The 23,369-nt window shown below is 43.8% G+C and overlaps 2 long non-coding RNA genes across 2 annotated transcripts in view; both read left to right on the forward strand.

Moving 5' to 3' along the window:
• Positions 1-23,369, forward strand: part of LOC126297878 (uncharacterized) — a 151,191-nt gene that overhangs the window by 117,279 nt on the left and 10,543 nt on the right. Inside the window, exon 3 of the long non-coding RNA XR_007552581.1 lies at positions 13,338-13,416. This is a non-coding gene — a long non-coding RNA (uncharacterized LOC126297878). The remainder of the gene's footprint in view (positions 1-13,337; positions 13,417-23,369) is intronic.
• On the forward strand, positions 17,642-19,910 carry LOC126297879 (uncharacterized). The gene is made up of 2 exons (XR_007552582.1): positions 17,642-17,855; positions 18,003-19,910. It is a non-coding gene; the product is annotated as an uncharacterized LOC126297879 (long non-coding RNA).

A 23,369-nucleotide genomic window follows, 5' to 3' on the forward strand; every position in this document is an offset into this window, starting at 1 on the left:
TCTTCAAACTACAAGCAAGTACACACTGCGTTGTTGTTTGAAACATTGTTTTTTTCTGCTTTAACACGCTTCGTACACTGCCATGCATTTTGTTTTACCACCACGACTTTGAGGTCTGTGTCTGGTTCTAATTCTGACATTAACACGTTCTGATCCGTTGCCTCTCGCAGAAAACTAGACGTTGCATTGTGTAAATCATCTTGTTACTCCAGTTACCATAACAAGCCGCACACACTGGATGATTTTAAATAAAAGACAGTTACAATAGAAGGAAACTGGAAGAGTTTGGCGGCGTTGTCGAGAGTTTAAAACTGCTGTCCTAAAGTGATTGACTACCTCTACATTTAAACTCATCTGTCACAGTGACGGAATAGCTGATGTCTCCACGTTCCGTTTCGACTGATTCCTCATATTGCACTCATGTTTGTGATCACTGCCAATCATTATGTGGTACCAAACAGCGTACCAGTGGACGGATGGGATTTAAAACACACCTGCGATCTACTGAAATAATATGCATTACAGTTAATTGTGTGAACAAGTTTACCAATTTTACAGTAATTTCAACACTGCCCTGTGATGTGACAGCATGTTTCCCATTTTCAGTATCATAACTAAACCACCGCCTCCCCACTTTGCAAGTATCACTGCGAATGTGGGTAGACGACTGTGCAGTACGTCAATGCATTGTTAATTCTTGAATACATCCATTATCAAAGTATATCGGACAGTGAGCTATATATTTTAACACTTTGAGCATAGTGCTTAAATTACAATGTCTCTCTATGCTGATGGGAGTCGCAGAGCATTCTCGCATTCTCGTAGTCTTAGGGTAAAATTAAAGACTGAACCCCTCCCCCCCCCCCCCCCCCCCCCCCCCCAATCACATTGTCATTGACCAACTTGCCCTGCAGCACCGTTAACAATTTAATCTGAAACTGACCAGAAGTAGACCACTACATTTCACATCTCGTGAATGAATGGAGCTTGCCGAGTACTTGCCCATGCAAGTGGACAAGATTTCTCGAGATGCGCCCACGACTGTGAGCACTATGGGACTTAACTTCTGAGGTCATCAGTCCCATAGAACTTAGAACTAATTGAACCAAACTAACCTAAGGACATCACACACATCCATGCCCGAGGCGGGATTCGAACCTGCGACCGTAGCGGTCATGCGGTTCCAGACTGAAGCGCCTAGAACTGCACGGCCACACCGGCAGGTATGCGCCCATGTCGAAGTGGTTAGCACTCCTTCTCGATGTATAGTCACCGATTTGAAAGTGCTGTGATGTAATAGCATAAAGTGAAGAAGAAAAGAAATGGCTGATTTTTATGCGTATGCGCGACGGAGCTCCAGATTTATGAAGTTCGAAGCATTTTTATGTGAATCAACAACGCTATCAATTTTAAAGAATTATTCCAGAGTCTAGGGTCAGTACCTGGGAGGTATTGGTAAGAGAGATCATAAACACACGCACCACTAGGGCTACAAGGCTCCGCACTTGAAACGGGCAATAATGTAGTGCTGTTAATATTCCAATGAAAGAAATATGTATTTCAAGTGCGTGACATAGTTCCTTCTTCCCTGTTTCTCTACAATAAACTATGTTATCCAATCGTAAAACGAGAAAACTACTTCCTTAAAACATTGGCTCTGTGTGATTACAGGACTGCGAGAATGCTCTGTGACTCCCATCAGCATAGAGAGATATTGTAATTTGAGCACTATGCTCAAAGTGTTAAAATATGTAGTGCACTGTCTGATAGACTTTGATGATGGATGTGTTCAAAAATTAACAATGCTTGGACGTACTGCATATTCATCTATCCACATAGTCAATTATACTTGCAAAGTGGGGAGGGGGTGGTTTAGTTATGATACTGAAATTGGAAAACATGCTGTCACATCACAGGGTGGTGTTGAAATTACTGTAAAATTGGTAAAATTGTTAACACAATCAACTGTAATGCTTATTATTTCAGTACATCGCAGGTGTGTTTTAAATCCCATCCGTCCACTGGCACGCTGTTTGGTACCACATAATGATTGACAGTGATCACAATCATGACTGTAATATGAGGAATAAGTCAAAACGGAACGTGGAGACATCAGCTACTCCGTCACTGTGACAGATGAGTTTAAATGTAGAAGTAGTCAATCACTTTAGGACAGCAGTTTGGAAACTCTCGACAACGCCGCCAAACTCTTTCAGTTTCCTTATATTGTAACTGTCTTTTATTTAAAATCATCCAGTGTGTGCGGCTTGTTATGGTAACTGGAGTAACAAGATGATTTACACCATGCAACGTCTAGTTTTCTGCGAGAGCAACGGATCAGAACGTGTTAATGTCAGAATTAGAACCAGACACAGACCTCAAAGTCGTGGTGGTAAAACAAAATGCATGGCAGTGTACGAAGCATGTTAAAGCAGAAAAAAACAATTTCCTGTGACCCCTACGCAGTTCCGAGATACATTGGAGCGATCACGTGCTCAAAGCTGCAGGGACGGTAGCGCATAGTAGTTGCAGCAAGCATAGGGGCTACCTGTAACGAGGTGGGAATTTGACTGTAGCAGACTGGTTCGAGAAAGGTGACTCGTTTCGAGATATGAGGGAACCAGAAATATGATTCAGTTGTGGCTGTAACCATTAAAAGACTTCACCACAGGATCCAATGCATGTATGTGGTTGTATGGAAACACTTGATTCCAAGTCATATGCATCATCTCTAGCAGATAGCGTAGCACTAGAGATCTGAAAAGCTAGTGTACATTTCTTACTACCTCAATCAGCACACCATCTATTACTGTTTGTGATCCTTCTAAATCAGTCATCGCCTATAACTCGGTGGATATATCGCAGAACCTCTGACATGGTATTGAGACAGACTATGTTACAAATACTGGAGAAATATCTGGTGGCGGCGGCGTGTGGGGGGGGGGGGTTTGCAAATGGCTGTTTCGTACCATGTTCCTTAGCCGAATCACTTTCAAAATTCAGCGATTACATGAGGTTGCATCGTGGGCTACATGTAACGGGACTGCTAGTCTGATAATATACACTCCAGCGATCACCGTCTCTGTATTTGTCTGGAAAAATCACGTGATTCGTAGGTAATGCCATATGTGTATTTATGAAGCCAATATAGCTTTTAAAATGGGTACTTGTGTGCACATTTGAAACCAAGACCGCTTGTGACAGTAACATACAGTAGTTGTTGGGATTGGGTTGTTTTAGCATCTGGCGGTTTGTAAGACGATCAAACCTGTCTTTCTAAGACACGGTGGTAGCACTCGAGAGAAAAATTTATGAGATATATCGACCCATTGTTGATTTTTGGTCAGTATTATTTCGTATCGCCAGCGATCAGTTATTGACAAAGTGTTATACTTACTAGTAGGGGGTGCATGATAGTATCGCCTTGAGCATCAGGCTTATAAAGTATGTGTTTCTGTTCCGACATGTGCAAATTAAATGACTATGTCCATTCGTAAGGAAGGTATCGATTTAACGTCCAGTACTGTGATAGCACAGGGAAGGGTATGTCATGTCATAGGAATGGCACTGATATTTCTACTTCCAGAGCCACAGCCATCAACTGGGTGTATTTCCGATACTTCGCTCATTGTCTAATGTAGTTCAATTGAATCCGCGATCGTAACATTTAGTTGTAAGTACAGGGATAAAATATATATGTGACCGATTTCTTAGGACGATGATTCTGCCTGTGCGTGCATGGCGATCAGCGCCGGTGACCTGTGCAGGGGTGACTCACTTTTCCCATTAACGGTAGGAGCTGTCCGAATGGAGAGTCCTGTTGGAGTGTAGGAATGTAGATGACTTAACCGTGTTGTCTTATAGATGAACAAATAGCGAACTATAGCTTAATATGTGCTGGATAGCTTTCGTGATCGTATGGCAATTGTAGAAGGTTGAATATAGAGGTGCGTTTGCCCTGGACAATTACTCCCTCCCATGTAAATTGTTTGCTTGACTACTTCTGCACGTTCCGCGCCTTTATTTAGTTGAGAGAAGATCGATTGTGGTGTGTGCCTCTAGCATGTGGAAGACACGTTTGCCAGTTCTCTAGACATGAGAGTCATTTTAGTTGACCTTGTAAATTATAGGGATCATTTGGAATCTGCTAAATCACCGACATCAGTATTTGTGAGTGGAAATATCAGTTTTCTCTATTTATTTCGAGCTTCCGCGTAAATGTCTCCACAGAAGTGACAAGTTTCTCGTTAGACAGTGGTTTACAGCACTCCCCACCTAGCTAAAGTTTCGGGTATGTAGAGAAATAATTTCCAGTCTATATCTTCGGAATTATGTTGGACAAGCGATCGGTAGGATACTTCTGGGTACTTGATATCGAGAAGTACCGCGAAAATGGCATCATATTATGGCAAAACATGGGAAAATACATGAATTCTTGTAATCCGAGAGTCTGGAGGTGGGTGTAGAAAAAGCAAGCAGGTCCAGACCAGAAACAGTAACGTGTTTGTGCCCAGGGTGTATGAGCCTGAATTTCTTGAACAGTTCTGAGAGTGACTTTGGACTGCTGCAGGCTCTCTGGTCACCTGTCTAGGGTGGGTGACCGCCGACATCGCACGAAAATATCTAGTGCTGCAAGGAGTGTATATGGTGCTGTGTGTCTTTGCAGCATGTGTATGAATGATGTAAATGTGTTGATTTTTTATGACGCAGGATATGAATTGTGTGTTTATTACATCAAGATAGTACACGGTGATATATTGCTGGGTTGGAGATCTGTTTTGCGCTCTATTAGTCAAGCTCCTTTCCTCAGTGGGAGAGCAATGTAATTGAGTAAGTGTTTTTCTGTATTTGACGATCTGTAAACCACTTTACAGGGTTTTAAATGTCGGTGCAATATGGTGATCTGTACAAAATGCAATCATAATGCTCTATTCAATGATTATAAAGAATCTGCCTCAATTGCAAATACAAACCGGATGTTGACCTAGGGTTCAGCGCAGATAACCACACCTTCTTTGGAACAAACTAAAACGACAAACTGCCTAATGAGGCATGGTGCAACATTAATACAGAACGCCCAAAAGTGCAATAGAATCGCGTAAAATGTAAAATAAGTAGTACATGTGTACCATGGCAATAGCTGAGCTTAGCTCAAACTTCAGGAGCGTGCTTCCTCACCCCAGCCAACGTCCGGTGGGCCACGGGCTCTCGGGTAAACTGAGGTAGCGCCGGCAGCTATGCTGTGAGAATGTCAGAAAGAAATCCGCAAGCACATATTGAGAAATCGTCTTCTTCCATGTGATTGGCATTAAATGTATTACAAAAGTGATCCGATGTCCGGGTCAAAGGTGCAGGAAGTTAATGCTTGTGTATGTATAATGTCCTAGCTCGAGTACGATTTTATGTAGTTATAGAAGGTAGATAGGCTGAAACTAAATATGTGGGACCGCAAATTCCACAGATGGTCAAAACGCATGCACATAGGACAGACTAAATACCATCAGCTAGAAGCATGCTAAAAATATGGGGGATAAATTTTTTAATTACTTGGGGTCTGTGATAGTATTTGATGAATATGCTTGGAGAAGTGAGTAAAGTTACTATATTAAATTCTAAGCGCTATTGACCAAAAAAGGTCTAATTAGTATGACAGGCTTAATGTAATTGCATGAAAGGATGTACAACGTCGGCTTCATCGCCCTTAATATCCAATGACCAACAGAGGTCATTCTGAATAGCGCATCGGATACGTACCAAAATAGTGTCGCTCATTAGATATTAAGGGCTTCTGACGTTTGAGCTAAGTACAGCTATTGACATGGTACACACATATCTTTCTGTGCTTAGAGAGTGCTCTCTTTCCAAACAACAAGAATCCTTTTATGATTAACGGTGTTGTCATGAGGGTGCACAGGGTTCTAGTGTGAGAACATTTAACATTTCTGAGACGTATATTGGTAGCAGGTCGAACATTTTGCACAATGTGTGAGCCGCCCTAGGTACACATGCATGTCTAGATTCAGCTCACATGTCCCATTAGGACCGCTAGGAACAATGCACCCTGTGCTGTTCTGTGACGTCAGTACCCGCAGGCGTCACGTCAGCAATGGTAAATACACGTGCTGCCCAGAGGTGTCTCGCGTATGGGATCAGCGTGAGCGTGCCTTGGAGATCTGTGATGTTAGTATAGCACTCGAAAAACTGTAACTGTATACCCAAAAACAGACCCAACTTTCACCTCCTCTCTCTAGGCAGTGTGTGCGATGGCCTGTGTCCAGCAGTGGCTCGCGGCGTCATCGACATACATGTTCCCTTGCAGAGTGCAGTCTGCAAATAGGTCTTCGCTCCTGTCCAGTTTCGTCAGCAATGGTGCCTGAGTGATCACCTATTTAGAGAGGAATTTTTCAGGCGTCAGGTATGAAAGGGATGCTGCCGCCTCATGCTTGAGGGACCCGAACGGGCACCTGTGCGTGGCTTGGCAGCTGCCGGTGCGTTCCGACTTCTGAGATTGTGTGCAGTAGCCTCCTTTGCGGTCCAGTGGACTGGGGGCAACAGGCGGTGCCTGCACACATTGTTTGCGTGTTTGTTGCATTACGTTTCAAGCAGGTCTGTAGGATGAGCTATTGGTGGTTTGGACTGTTTAATAATTGATTTAGTGTCTTCTCATCAGTGTACTGCATTATTTAGGAGGAGTTTGAATGTCTGTGCGCTGTGTACTAAAATTATTTCTGTAATTTATGAGTTGTTTTCGTGTCTGCAGAGAATTATTTCAGTAATTTATGAGCAGTTTATAGGTCTGTAGGCTGTGTGGCGTGACCCCAAGCATGTCAGAGCTTGTGTTTTGTATCAGTGTAATAAATATGCTATCTAAAGCCCATCCATAAATAAATTGTTCCAAAATAAAGAAATTATACTCCTTCCTCTCTTCAGCAGCTCAGTGCAGGCTGAGTATTTTTTCCCCTCCAGCCACCTTGGGTTACATCACAGAATGCCCCCTTGGGGCAGTATTGTGTAGTAGGTCAGCTGGACTCTAGACCCCATGGCAACCACAAATTTTCCCGCCATTTCCCCCCCACCCTAGACCGCCAGCTTGGATTACATCATGGAACGAACGACAGTGCCCGCTGTTGGTTGTACTGTGTACTAGGTCACTTGGACTCTGAGCCCCATGGTGATTACACTTAATGGTGGCATTGCCTCTAATTCCTTCAATAAATAGTGCATGCAAAATAAAGACTTATGTTCAGCACAGCTCAAGTCCTCTTCCCGCCATTTCCTAGGACGAGATGGAGGTTGGATGACTTGGGTTAGTGGTGATAGCCCAACTACCCTTTCTTTCCTGCCAATTTCTTAGGTTAGTAGAGATAGCCCAATTGACCTATCTTCCCTCCAAAACTCAAACTTCCTGTCAGTCGTGGCAGTGAGTCAGAGGTGGCAGTCGGATGACTTAGGTTAGTGGAGGTAGCCCAAGTGACCTACCTTCCCACTATTTTCTGATGTTAGTAAAGGTGTGTTTCATTGTCCTGATGGAATTTGAACTTCCCGCCATTTTCTGGGGGAGGGGTGGGGAGGGGGGTTAGGTTAGTGGAGGTAACCCAATTGACCTATCTTCCTGCCAAAATGCACCATCTTGGATGACGTCACAGCCGTCATCTTGGATGACATCATGCACTGTTGCCAATTCTACAGCCAACCATCTTGGATGGCGTCATCGCCGCCATCTTGGGTACATCTGGCAACAATGGAGAGCGGTCTGGTACATTGTTTGCCTCACTACTGGCTAATGGATACCAGAGATATTTTTGTATAGCCTGTGTGTCTTTGGTATACTCTTCACAAAATTATTCAGAAATTCCAAAGGTGTCGGTCTTTGTGGATTCAGAGTAGTCCCGCTGCCATACAGAAGTTAATGTCACGGTTTCGAGTCTCGCCACTGCCATAGATGTGGTTGTTTAATGGTCCCGCTGCCACACAGAAGTTACTGTCGCGGTGATGTGGATTTTTAATGCGCTGTTGCTGTGAACGTTCTGCCTTAATTTCAGTAACTAAATTGTAATTGATATCCATCAGATCTTTCTGTGAGGTACAAAGTACAAATCAAAAATAAGGAAACCAGTGGTGATAAGAAAACAACAAATGCAATCTGTTATTATCATATCTAAAAATGGCAGAAATTTACCTATAAGGGCAGTAAGACATATGACGAATACGCATATCAGCACTATGTACTCACATTCCACTACAAATGTGTGCCATGATTTTATTGCTGCAAATCTTACACCATTCCTGGCTATCACTGAACATATTCTGTAACTGTAACAATTTGATATATGTTGGACAAAATAGTGTGATCCTCATTCTCAGCTGGTTAGCTGCCATTCAGGATTTCTAGTTATGCTGATATATTCATGATCCTCATACACTTCAGCTGATCCTGACCACAATATCAAATGCACCTACAGACAGAAACGACTTAATATAGGAGTCAATGGAGAGAATTCTTAGTTTTGAGGGTGCATGTGTGCCAGAAGCACTAGCAAAATTAGAAGCAGTCTGTGCGGAAGTAGTGTATCTCATTCTCTTCTCCACGATACACTTATACTCATACAATATCTGTTTATCTGGCTATAACAGCTTTCGTCACTGTTTATGACACTATCAATGATGTCGAATAGAAGGTGATGGTGTAACCCACCTCAAGCAAGTTAACTATTCTCCCACAACTATAGTCGTTCAAACGACGCCTTCTAGCTACCCTCTAATATGATTTTTTGCTGCACGTAAAAATATCACATTACAATTTACTGATTTCGCCTCGACATTCTTCTGGGATACAGCTCACATACTGACAGACTGATTGCTGAAGGCTTTCCTTTATAATTATCCACAATATAGCTGCCGGATACAACGTCAAGACAAACAGCTTGAAAGTGACATCTACTGGCAAATTAATGCAGGTACCTCGTTTCAATAGAGAAACAGGTTAGCAATTTATTGCGCAGTTCCTTGGCTATTGTTGAAGGTATTTCAAATCCGGTTTTGCAACTACAAGAAAATACTATTTTTGTTACAAAACGTGTTTCGTTTTATTGAAATAAAGCATCATCAGCTGTCGGTAATGAAAGATATTTACAATTAGACTTGCTTTCCAGGTCGAAAAACAGTTAGTTACAGAAAACGTTGATTTTACTTCTTATGTTTATGCTTAGTTTTCGTTCACGTCAGGACACATCCTCTTGTACGTTTTTGATTTATTCCTTCGTTTTACACTGTTGATTCTGGCCTGATCCCAAATTTCCTTGCAGAACTATGCATTTCTTGATGTGAAATTGTCTGTATGTTCGTGGGTAAAGATGACCTTTGTGTTTTGTGCAGTGTTACCAACTTTACCGCTAGTTTTGCCTTTCATCTAAAAATGTTGTCTTCTATTGCCATTCGTCATATGGGTGTTATTATTTAAAAAGGAAAACGGCCAAACAGCCGTGAATTTTTTTTATTTTCACAGCCTTGTCAAGTCTTCAAGGGAGCACTTGAAATACGAATACACGGCTCCAGTATGCCAATGTCGATATGTTTGAGTGTCTATACATGAGGTGCACATGGAGCCTGAAGATGGCATATTGAACTGCCGAAACTGGTTGTGAAAATAAAATAACTTCTCAAATTGCACGGCTGTTTGGCAATTTGCCTTGATAAATACTTGACCAGCCACTGTCCGGCGTCCACAATGGTTCAACAAAGATACGGATATTTTGTCGTTTATTTTTTTTAACAATCGTATTGAACAACTAGGATCACGTTAACAACTTCAGTTCCTCTTCTTCCTTTCTTGTTGTTTCCTATTTGTCGTTTAATTATGTTACTGTGCATTTTTTTTAATATATCTGAGAAAGGAAGGAGAAGTGATGAACTTGAAGTTCTGAAAGATGAATAGGTGGGCGGGGGGTGAGGGTGCAAGAGTGGGACGAAGGTGAACAGTGGACTGCCACCTTATTCTTTAACATATAGTTGATACCAGTGTGCAGTCGATGCTAGTTGACATGTATCAGTTTTATGTGGAAGTAACGTGGTAACAATATATTTCGCTTTCGTATCAGCTGATTTACATTTGCTTGCGTTGTCGCTATTTCTGTGGTTTGGAATCCAGTGTACGCGCAGAGCAACTTATTGTCGACAGCAAACGTGTTCTACGACTTTAACGTATACCGTTCATCCAAAAAGTTCCGAAACTTAGTTTATTCCTGGTGTATAAGCGACGCCAGCACAGTAACTACGGTGGCAGCTTGAACTAACAACTGTAAATAACAGATGTGCATTCGAGTAGTCAGCTGTAAGCAGACAGTGGATGTGCGGCCATAGTACATCAACGTTGTTATGTTACAAATCGCAGTGGAGCAATATTTCAGTGTCAAGTGTTCAGTAAATTGTCTATAGTTTTGAAGAAGAGGAAAGTGTTTCCAAAGTTCGTCCCGCACAACTTGACTCCCGAACAAAAAGAACGACTGTGGACGCGTGCCGCGACTTGATTGAAATGAAAAACGGGGACAGTTCTTTCTGTCAGCATAGGGGATATAAAAATGAAAAAGCTGGCATATTATGCTTACTTCCATTCCATAATGTCATATGGGATTATTTTTTGGGGTAATCCATCAAGCCAAGCTAAAATTTTCCAGGCACAAAAACGTGCAGTAAGAGTTATATGTGGTGTGAACTCAAGAACATCCTGCAGAAGCCTGTTTAGGAAACTAGGGATACTAACTACTGCTTGCCAATATATTTATTCCTTAATGAAATTTGTCATTAAAAATATATCACTTTTTCAAACTAACAGCTCAATTCTTGGAATCAATACTAGAAATAAGAATAGTCTTCACAAGGATTTATAGTCACTTAGTCTTGTACAAAAAAGTGTGCATTATTCAGGAACACACATATTCAATAACTTGCCAGCAGCCATAAAAAGTTTAACAACGAATGAAATTCAGTTTAAGAGAAGCCTAAAGGATTTATTGGTGCCCAACTCCTTCTACTCCATTGACGAATTTCTCAGTAAAACCAACTGATATCACTCCTGGAAATTGAAATAAGAACACCGTGAATTCATTGTCCCAGGAAAGGGAAACTTTATTGACACATTCCTGGGGTCAGATACATCACATGATCACACTGACAGAACCACGGGCTCATAGACACAGGCAACAGAGCATGCACAATGTCAGCACTAGTACAGTGTATATCCACCTTTCGCAGCAATGCAGGCTGCTATTCTCCCATGGAGACGATCGTAGAGATGCTGGATGTAGTCCTGTGGAACGGCTTGCCATGCCATTTCCACCTGGCGCCTCAGATGGACCAGCGTTCGTGCTGGACGTGCAGACCGCGTGAGACGACGCTTCATCCAGTCCCAAACATGCTCAATGGGGGACAGATACGGAGATCTTGCTGGCCAGGGTAGTTGACTTACACCTTCTAGAGCACGTTGGGTGGCACGGGATAAATGCGGACGTGCATTGTCCTGTTGGAACAGCAAGTTCCCTTGCCGGTCTAGGAATGGTAGAACGATGGGTTCGATGACGGTTTGGATGTACCGTGCACTATTCAGTGTCCCCTCGACGATCACCAGAGGTGTACGGTCAGTGTAGGAGATCGCTCCCCACACCACGATGCCGGGTGTTGGCCCTGTGTGCCTCGGTCGTATGCAGTCCTGATTGTGGCGCTCACCTGCACGGCGCCAAACACGCATACGACCATCATTGGCACCAAGGCAGAAGCGACTCTCATCGCTGAAGACGACACGTCTCCATTCGTCCCTCCATTCACGCCTGTCGCGACACCACTGGAGGCGGGCTGCACGATGTTGGGGCGTGAGCGGAAGACGGCCTAACGGTGTGCGGGACCGTAGCCCAGCTTCATGGAGACGGTTGCGAATGGTCCTCGCCGATACCCCAGGAGCAACAGTGTCCCTAATTTGCTGGGAAGTGGCGGTGCGGTCCCCTACAGCACTGCGTAGGATCCTACGGTCTTGGAGTGCATCCGTGCGTCGCTGCGGTCCGGTCCCAGGTCGACGGGCACGTGCACCTTCCGCCGACCACTGGCGACAACATCGATGTACTGTGGAGACCTCACGCCCCACGTGTTGAGCAATTCGGCGGTACGTCCACCCGGCCTCCCGCATGCCCACTATACTCCCTCGCTCAAAGTCCGTCAGCTGCACATACGGTTCACGTCCACGCTGTCGCGGCATGCTACCAGTGTTAAAGACTGCGATGGAGCTCCGTATGCCACGGCAAACTGGCTGACACTGACGGTGGCGGTGCACAAATGCTGCGCAGCTAGCGCCATTCGACGGCCAACACCGCGGTTCCTGGTGTGTCCGCTGTGCCGTGCGTGTGATCATTGCTTGTACAGCCAGCCCTCTCGCAGTGTCCGGAGCAAGTATGGTGGGTCTGACACACCGGTGTCAATGTGTTCTTTTTTCCATTTCCAGGAGTATATATAACTTCTGCGCATTTTCAGTGCAGTAATGTGTTTATTATAAATGTGTGTGTGTGTGTGTCTGTCTGTGTGTGTGTGTGTGTGTGTGTGTGTGTGTGTGTGTGTGTGTGTGTGTACAATCTAACTTCTTCACCATTTCAATGCAGTAATGTGTTCATTGTAAATAAGTATTATAGTAGTTGTATTACATGTTTATTACCTTATAAATAAATAAAAAACTTTTTTATTTTAAATTCAGTGCATTAGTATTTGTAACATGACTTTCATATAGTGTTCATTAAAAAATGACGATCATTCCACTTGGGACCTGTGGAATGGTACATTAGCTTATTTATTTTAGTTGTAAATATTTGCCATGTATTATTGTTTTTCTGACATGTTCCACATCCTGGTGGAAATCCTCAATACGGATCAATTGGAATGAAAGTAAGTCTAATCTAATCTAATTTGGAAGAACTCATCACAGGTGACGAGACTTGGTGTTATCAATACGTATCTGCAACAAAATGACAAAATGAATCAATTGAAATGAAGGGCCAACGCTTTGGGTGCATAACGGACACATTTTGACTATGTAACGGACATTCAAGGCAATGTGACGCGCGAGTTGAACAATATCCTATAGAACGACTTTTCTGGTAGATTCATATAGTTTTAAGAAACTTCTGTGCGTTGCACTCAATTGGAGGGAGACTTTGTAAAACACCTGAAGGAGTAAAACCACCATCTTAATGTTTCTCTATTTCTTGTTTATTCAGTCTCGAAAATTTTTGGAGTGACAGGGTACTTCTGAGGCAGTAAAAACTATAAGGTGATGTTTGGACTGTTTTTGGCTTTTGCAGAAGAAAGCCGCTGGCGGAGGTGCCAAGGGCGGCGAAAAGGGCGGCAAGGGCGGCGGAGAAAAGCCAGCTGGCAAGAAGGGTATGTAAATAGGTTCTCTTTCTCTATCCTCTCTTTACACAAATAGATGCTGGTAATCATGATGCACTAATTTCCTCAAGTAGTACACTTTTTCTTCCTCTCATCCTACATCTGCTATTTCAAGATCCAAAAGTATTGTGAACCACATGGCAGACGGTATTTTCGATTTTACCGCGTATGAAGCTAGCTTATAAACGTGCTGAGGGATGGAACTTTCTAGGAATGACTGGTTCATATGCACATGTATACGGCAGTGGCGGCTCATCATGGTGGTGTACAGGAAAACATCAACAAAAGAGAGAACACCAGTACACTGCTCATGTTTTTGTAATGCCTGATATAAACAGGCCGCTCGCTCGTGTCACTCCTGCATCTACTCATAATAAAACCAAAAGGTCTACACAGAAAAAAAATATTACTTTTGCAGAATAAAAGGAATTAAAATCAATTGCAGTTCTATGTACTCAAAAAATGGTAGGCATGCCTTACTAACCTTTTCAGCAGGACGATGTTAACGCCATTCGATTTTATCTCTGAATTTGGATGTGGTAGTGATCACTTGTGCAGGAACTCTGTTCTCCTTTCCTTCATATTTGCAAATCTTTCAGTCATTCTCTGATTGAAATCTGCAATTCCTAAAACGAGATCTCGTTCAGCAGAGAGCACCGCGAGTGCTGATAGTCTTTCTTGGTCCGTAGTATTCCACAAGAAGGTTTTGATGCGTATCACCAAAGAAAAATAACGTTCTGCTTCTGATGTGGTAATTATCGCTTTCAGAAGCTTCACAGATTCGTTCAGTGTATCACAAAGATTATTATCTGTTATGTAATCCAGAAAGCTCAAAGCTCCACACATGCTTTTGAACTCCTCTCTTCCATAAATAACAGAGAGTTCTGTTCGAAGTTTCTTTGCTTCCAAAAAGAGTAGCATTCAATAGTAGCTCTGAAAGATGTTTCTGGAAAACTAGAAGAGTAAGTAGCGAATTTCTCTGGTAGAAAGAGAGAGGCTGCAACTAGGTGACCAGTGAACTTGAATGTTTCTTTTGCCTCGTAACTTATGATATGACATACTTCTTTTGCCTCCTGCAGTAGATTACACATCGCTGCTCCATTTTCAGTTCTCCCTCTTTTATGGTAACGGTGTAAACCTGTTGAACTTTCACTCACTCCTTCCCTAATGTTCACAATTTCACGCTCAAAAGCTGTCAGCTGATTTTGTGCGTAAGTTGGGTCAATGTCCCTTTTTTTGTAGCTAGTTATACAAAATATCCACATGGATCATGATTTTATGAAAAAATGAATGCCAAAAAATGAACTTTTCATTCTTCAAAATTGTTACTAAGCCACAGGCTTGGAGGATCGTGTTCCCATTACACAGGTTTTCCCCCTGGCTCGTTATTCATGCACATGATAGTATCTACCCTATATTCGAAAACGGTATTGACGCTCCGTGACAGAAAATTCCAATGAGTAGGCACTGAACGTGGCAGTCGTTTTCGTACTATTTCGTTGAGAACTGCAGTTCTTTGAGGAGATGCTGACAAGAAGCTGCAAAGTCCCTGAAGTTTAGTGAAGAATATTCGCAGATTTTTATTAATGGAAGCGGCTTTAAGCACAATGAGATTCAACTGGTGAGCATAACAATGACTGTATGAAGCATTGGGAAACTTTTCCTTAACATGAGCCTGCACCCCACGTGACAAACCACTCATGACTGCTGCACCATCATATGTTTTCACTATTAGCTTATGTTGACAATTACCCAAATGATGATTTATCTGTTCGATTATGGACGTTGCCAAAGAATGTTCATCATGCTTTTCTGGTGCTATGAAGTCCTAAATTCTTTCAACTGGTTTTCTGTAAATGATGTACCTATATACTATAACCATCTGGAAAACACAGGCTACGTCACTGATTTCGTCAGCTATTACGCCCAAAAACTCAGCCCCCTTAATTTCCTTTCTAATTTCCTCTTGACAGGCTTGAAGCATGCACTGGAGGAGTTCATTCTGAATGGTTTTTGAGATTCCTTTGAAAACTGCAGCTTTCTCTAAATGCAATTTTAATACAGAGTCTAATTCTGCACTAAAATTAATCAAGGAACGAAAAACACCAGGATTGGAAGATGATTCAGTCTCATGTCCTCTAAGGGCAAGTTCCAATGCACCACAGAAACGAATACAGTTAACAATTAGATTCAATATGTACCTATTATCGGTAACTTTTTGGTTGTGTAATGCCACGGACCTTCTGTACCCACTGTCTAATTGGGTAGCTATATTTACGATGTCTAGACTTGCCATATTCAAAACGTTATTTACATAGGCTGAAGAAAGTTAGTGCTTTCTAATTTTGTCATGGAGGTGTTAAATGTCACAGACTCTGTGTTTAGACCGTGAAAGATCTCCTCCAAATAATAAACAAGGAAAACAAAAAGCATTTTTCATGTCACAACCACACAGCCATTCATGCTTGTTGTACAATTCAGAGTTAAATTTCATACTGAATTGGCGATTTTTCATTTTAACGGTCTTCGAAATTGTTAAAGCAAGAGTCGGTCTGCCTAGGCTCTTGATTTATAATTTTTCTTCAAACTTCCATGTACTGAAGGGTTCAGAGAGCAATGAAATTACATGATTCATTATTTCACTTATTCACTTGTCACTTGAGCCTCAAAATTCACTGTAGCACACGCTAAAATAACCAACACAACGCATAGGAAATAGTTAGCTCCCTCGTGGCTACACCTGAACTGATAAGGTGGCGTGAGGTCTCACTTTGTTCGAAGATCCGGTACTTCCGTTTACCTTCATAAGAGTTTGGGCCCACTTACAGCGGCTGGCAGGGTGGCCCAGGTGAGGTGTATATACACACAAGGCCCGCACACGAGTACAGTGTTGCCAAGCTTAGCTCCCGCTCCCTGCACCCCCTCTCAGACACCCTAGTCCGCATTTTCAGTCACGGTGCAACCCACTGTCACCGTCAGCACATTCCGTCCAACTCCGCTGCGTTCGGCGCTACTTCTCCACTAGTATATAATGCTCAGAAGCCAAGCACAGTTGAACAAAATTACTCCTTTTGGGGGTAGTGTAAAAATGCAAACCTATACAGTAGCCACACCTGGTATACAGTGTAATTAATCTAACAACATTTTCACCCCCTCAGGCTGCATGAGAATTCTTAATTCATAATCGAGAATCGACCATTAAAAGTTCGTAAATACATTTTCATTGGGCAGTAAGTACCTTTCTTATGGTGTCAGACACAGCACATATTTCAACGTCTCTCTTGTGTCAAACAGATTTTGACAATCCACACTGTCCTGCTATGTGTACAGTGGAGATGCCCTATTTGTCTACCCTACAGCGGATCCCATACTCGAGTACTTTTCCAGGTGAATGCCTTCTTCATCTGCTCTGATCAACAAGCACATACACTCGCAACGTCTACATTCTTCTGTATTATCAACCAATCGCCTCAACGTAAGCTGTCTATTGTATTGTATTGTATGTTAACTGGGGACCTTGAAACGACAAAGAGGCTTCGTCCCTGCTGCAGCCACAGTGGTCCGCAACCCCACGATGACAGTCCACTGCACACCTCCGCCACCCCACACCGAACCCAGGGTTATTGTGCAGTTGGGCCCCCGGTGGACCCCCACGACCCACACCAGACGAGTGTAACCCCTATATTTGTGTGGTAGCGTAATGGTGGTGTACACGTACACGGAGAACTGTTTGCGCAGCAACCGCCGACATAGTGTAACTGAGGCAGAATAAGGGGAACAAGCCGCATTCGCCGAGGCAGATGGAAAACCGCCTAAAAACCATCCGCAGGCGGATTCATGCCGGGGACCAGGCGCTCCTTCCCGTCCGGAAAGCCGTGCATTAGACCGCATGGTCAACCAGGTGGGCACAAGCTGTGCATTACTCCAGCGTTAGCACCTAGGATTCATTATAACACTGATTATAATCGTAGTCAACTATTAAATTAAAAATATTTAGAAATTCGTGATACTGACAGTCACCTGTTAGGTTTTAATATGCTTATGATTATGAAAGGCATTGTCTATGATAGACAATCAAATATCTTTATGGGTGTGACAGGCAAGTAAAATACGTTTACATGTGAAAAACATATCCATGAATGTTATAACAGTATTTGTATGTATGTATGTATATTCCAAGTGTCCTCCTAAACCAGTGGCTCTATTTTAATCCTCCGTCGATCGCACCTGGACGAAAAAAGCACAACTACAGTTTTTTGGTTCGCTCTCCTGCTTAAAGGCGAACAGTGGTGCCCCTCCCCAGTACCCTCCTGGCTTGGGAAGGTCTTACAGACCTCCCATCATTGTTGTCGCTACGTCGTCACGGGACCTGGAGCCAGAGAAAGTGGCCATGAAAGCACATTTCGACCAAGGACGTCACACTTCCTGAGGTTCGTATTTTGAATTTTTTTCTTCCATTCATCTTTATTCATTATATTTCACGAGTTTGTAAGGTTATTATGTAGTATTTCTAGATAACAATGGTGTCCCAACTCGTTGTGACGAAACTAAATTATTTCGTTTGTCCTCTGTTCCAGATTTTTGGACAATATGGCGAAGACAACGTTCGATCTGAGTAACGAGAAAGATGTCGATGAGGTAATAAGACTTTTGGCAGCTGATAATGCCGAAGATCCAATGCCAACAAAAGGTTTAGGTGAAGAAAGCGACATTGCGTCAGAATATGGGATTGAAGAAAGATGAGCAAGAGTTTACTGACAATCCTGATGATGAAGAGGCTTGTGGTACTGAAGAAGAGGCACTATTAGGGAAGGATAAGAAGACCAAGTGGACCAAGAAGCCACCGAATAGGGGAGGGCGCAGAGGACCAGAAAATATTATCACTCACCTTCCAGGAGTCGTAGGAGCAGCTAAACTGGCGAAAACTTCAGCTGAGTGTTGGAATCACTTTTTCACTGATGCCATGCTTGAAATGATGGTGAAATACACCAATCAGTATATCGAGAGCATCAAGGGGAATTTTGCTAGAGCGAGAGATATTACGTCAACAGATACGACTGAAGTTCGGGCGTTTGTTGGTTTACTGTACCTTGCATTAGCCTATAAGGCCAATAGTCAAAGTTTAGAAGAGCTTTGGGGACGTGAAAACGATGGTATTGAAAAATTTGGCTTGGGTATGAGCCTAAGACGCTTTAAAACCTTGGTCAGATGCCTTCGCTTCGATGATCGCAATTCTCGAGAGCAAAAGGAAGAAGATTGACAGGCTCTGTCCTATTCGTGAAATCTTACAAGTATTTGTCGCGAATTGTCAAAAGAGCTACTCTGTTGGAGAGAATGTCACCATCGACGAAATGCTCCCAGGTTTCAGAGGAAGATGCCCTTTTCGTCAGTACATTCCTTCGAAAACCAACAAGTATGGTATCAAACTGTTCACCCTCGTAGATGCAAAGATGACCTACACATACAACTTGGAAGTGTACACTGGTACGCAGCCTAAAGGTCCTTTCAGGCTGAGAAACAAACCACCTGACGTCGTCAAACGAGTGGTTCAGCCCTTACTGTGAAGTGGACGAAATATCACATCAGACAACTGGTTTACCGACTTTGCGCTTGTTGATGAGCTCAAAAGCCATAATCTCACCTATGTCGGTACGGCAAGGAAAAACAAGAGGGAGTTGCCTCCAGCCTTTGTAAATGTGAAAGGAAGGAAACAGTATGACAGTATGTTCGGGTCAACGATGGGAAAACTGTGGTCTCATACATTCCAAGAGAGAAAAAATGTTCTCCTCGTTTCTTCTCTTCATAACGACGATGCTATTGATCCTTCATCTGGACAGGTCAAGAAGCCAGAGATCATAACATTTTGCAACTCCACAAAAGGTGGAGTGGATACTGCAGACTAGATTTGTTCAACTTATGATGTATGTAGAAACAACAAGCGTTGACATCATCTATCTTGGCAATGATCTTGAACCTTGCGCAGGAGGGTGTTTCTCAAAAAGTTAGTTCACGAGCTTACTCTCCCAGAGCTGCAGAGAAGGAGCCAGAAGAGGCATGGAATCCCTTCTAGTCTCCAAATCTGCATGAGGAAGTTCAACCCCAAAATGAATTTTGATAATGATGACCATAAAGACGAAACACCCTTCAAGAGGCCTAGGTGTGTGCCTTGCAAGACTGAAATTGGTTTGAGGAGGCTTAAGGTGTCTAGGTGTCTGTGTTGCACCTAACCGATACGCAATAAACACGCAAACGACTTCTGCGATGAGTGCAAAGTTGCCATTCTTCCAACTTTTTCCAAGGAGCCTAAATCCAGCGAATCTGAGGAGGACTGAGCTCACTAGGAACAGACTGCAGTGCCTATGTGGTTTTGTGTGTTGTTTATGTCACCATTCAGTCTAAATTTTGACTCAAGTACAGTGGTGCGCTAAAAAATAGGTGTTTTCAAAATCGTATGTTTTAGGCAATAACAATCTTCATTCCTTCAATTCTTTTTTTAAATCTCTTAATCTAGATCCTAAAGAAGGTTAATACAAAGGGATAGCCACCTAATTCAAAACGAGATGGGAATTACGACAATTTGAAATGTGTACTTTTTTGGCGCATTGCGACTGAACGAAGTTACGAAAAGGTTGCGACCGACGGAGGGTTAACCAGACTTGGTATACGCATCAGTTACTGTCTGCAAATAACCACTATGGGGGTGAGAACCACCCGCCTTTCAAAGGTTTTGGGATGAAAAAGTATCGTAGCTCACGACGTGCAAGTAGCCAAACTACACTCCTGGAAATGGAAAAAAGAATACATTGACACCGGTGTGTCAGACCCACCATACTTGCTCTGGACACTGCGAGAGGGCTGGCTGTACAAGCAATGATCACACGCACGGCACAGCGGACACACCAGGAACCGCGGTGTTGGCCGTCGAATGGCGCTAGCTGCGCAGCATTTGTGCACCGCCACCGTCAGTGTCAGCCAGTTTGCCGTGGCATACGGAGCTCCATCGCAGTCTTTAACACTGGTAGCATGCCGCGACAGCGTGGACGTGAACCGTATGTGCAGTTGACGGACTTTGAGCGAGGGCGTATAGTGGGCACGCGGGAGGCCGGGTGGACGTACCGCCGAATTGCTCAACACGTGGGGCGTGAGGTCTCCACAGTACATCGATGTTGTCGCCAGTGGTCGGCGGAAGGTGCACGTGCCCGTCGACCTGGGACCGGACCGCAGCGACGCACGGATGCACTCCAAGACCGTAGGATCCTACGCAGTGCCGTAGGGGACCGCACCGCCAATTCCCAGCAAATTAGGGACACTGTTGCTCCTGGGGTATCGGCGAGGACCATTCGCAACCGTCTCCATGAAGCTGGGCTACGGTCCCGCACACCGTTAGGCCGTCTTCCGCTCACGCCCCAACATCGTGCAGCCCGCCTCCAGTGGTGTCGCGACAGGCGTGAATGGAGGGACGAATGGAGACGTGTCGTCTTCAGCGATGAGAGTCGCTTCTGCCTTGGTGCCAATGATGGTCGTATGCGTGTTTGGCGCCGTGCAGGTGAGCGCCACAATCAGGACTGCATATGACCGAGGCACATAGGGCCAACACCCGGCATCATGGTGTGGGGAGCGATCTCCTACACTGACCGTACACCTCTGGTGATCGTCGAGGGGACACTGAATAGTGCACGGTACATCCAAACCGTCATCGAACCCATCGTTCTACCATTCCTAGACCGGCAAGGGAACTTGCTGTTCCAACAGGACAATGCACGTCCGCATGTATCCCGTGCCACCCAACGTGCTCTAGAAGGTGTAAGTCAACTACCCTGGCCAGCAAGATCTCCGTATCTGTCCCCCATTGAGCATGTTTGGGACTGGATGAAGCGTCGTCTCACGCGGTCTGCACGTCCAGCACGAACGCTGGTCCAACTGAGGCACCAGGTGGAAATGGCATGGCAAGCCCTTCCACAGGACTACTCCAGCATCTCTACGATCGTCTCCATGGGAGAATAGCAGCCTGCATTGCTGCGAAATGTGGATATACACTGTACTAGTGCCGACATTGTGCATGCTCTGTTGCCTGTGTCTATGTGCCTGTGGTTCTGTCAGTGTGATCATGTGATGTATCTGACCCCAGGAATGTGTCAATAAAGTTTCCCCTTCCTGGGACAATGAATTCACGGTGTTCTTATTTCAATTTCCAGGAGTGTATTTTCATCCAATGTTGAGGATGAGACCACTTAGTGACTTGCAGCAAATTTTGCACATAATTTCAAACTTTTACGAGACTTTTTCTCGCTGACAGCCCCAGAAAAATGAATAGAGGGAAAAAGTTTATCACCTACTCTATTTTCGCTGTTTATGCAGTAAAACTGTCGCATCAGGAATGACGTTTTAATTCATTACTTATTTACCGCTAACTCTATTTGCAAAAAAAAAAAAAAAATTGCTGACAGTATTCACACATACCACTGAATGTACCTGTAAAAATATATGATTGTACAACACATAGTCGAGGAGATTAGACGTCATAAACGTTAAGATGGGGGAATAACTGCCGCATCGTGCATGATGTCTTAATTTATTAGTTCTGTACTACTAACCCTACTCGCAACGAATTTCTCGAACAGTATCCGCAAATACAACTGGATGTACCTGTAAAATGATATCATTGTGCGACACATAGTTTAAAAAAGATGACGTCATAAACATTGAACAGTGTAAAAGGGAATCTGCAGGGTGAAATTCGCTGGAGATAGTGATGAAATATGTGTACAAATGTGAGAGAAATATGTTAAATATATGTGACAAGTGTGCACGCAGGCAAAGCCGCAGGTACGAAGCTCCTCCTAAAACCCTGGACCGGTTTCAACCAACCTTAGTACACATATTACTTACTATCTGGAAAGAAATAATCGTGGGATGATAACCAGCAACGTGCTGTTATGGTGTGAGTGTTAACAGGGAGAGAGAAAAGGGAGAAGGACACGAACAGACAAAGAAGGAAAAAGAGGCGACTGTTCTACATAGAAGGGAGGAAGAGATTGACAGAGGGGGACGGAGAAATGGACAGAGAAAGGGAAGAGGAGTAGATGGACAGAGGGGGAGGATCAGATGGACAGAGAGTAGATGGTGGAGGAGCTAGACAGAGAAAGGGGAGTGGAGGAAACGGACAGAGAGGGAAGAAGGAGACAGACTGATAAAGGACTGAAATAAGCACAGACCTGGGCAACGTCGGGTACTCCGCTAGTTCGTAAATGAATTAGATCTTTGGGGATAATAAATTATGCGATGAAAGGAAACATGCGTCAATGCAGAAAAACAAACAGGAACTAAAAGATCTGTGATTCTTACTCTTATTCTGCCTCTAATAGTATCAGGGTTGTAGACACTATTATATGGCAGTATGATCGATTCACGATGCCATGCAGGACGTGGAGTGTGTACTATCAGTTTGTTAGTGACTGTGAAATCTGAAAACCTCTGTTATCACTTATAATCTTTATTCGTTGAGCGTCTCTTACACTGATTGCTGATGGCAACTCAGAGGCATGTGTCGATCCCCAGGCAGCCGTGGCTTCCTCAGCAATGCAAAAGGCACCAGCTGAGGACGCCAGGTGGCTGTGTGTTGCCTCAGTGAAGAACGCTGGCTAGGAGACGCTCAGAGGCCGGTTGGAGTCACCCTGACGGCAGCCCTATTCGGATGGCGCTAGTTCCGTCCCCACCAGCGTCAGATTTAACAGCTGCCCGTACACTGAAAGCTAGTGGAGTTGGGGCTAGATGCAGACAAGGCCGGGCGACCGACATCGGCCCGTCGGCTGGTGTGGAGTCTATCTCGGTGTTGGTAACAGGTGAACACAGAAACATATTGATACGTCTAAACGGTTAATATTTGTGGTAGATTTGCACAGCTTTGTTATGACCATACACCGCCTCCAGTCACGTAGCGTCAG

Source organism: Schistocerca gregaria, chromosome X (genome assembly GCF_023897955.1).
Source record: "Schistocerca gregaria isolate iqSchGreg1 chromosome X, iqSchGreg1.2, whole genome shotgun sequence".
Classification (NCBI taxonomy): domain Eukaryota; kingdom Metazoa; phylum Arthropoda; class Insecta; order Orthoptera; family Acrididae; genus Schistocerca; species Schistocerca gregaria.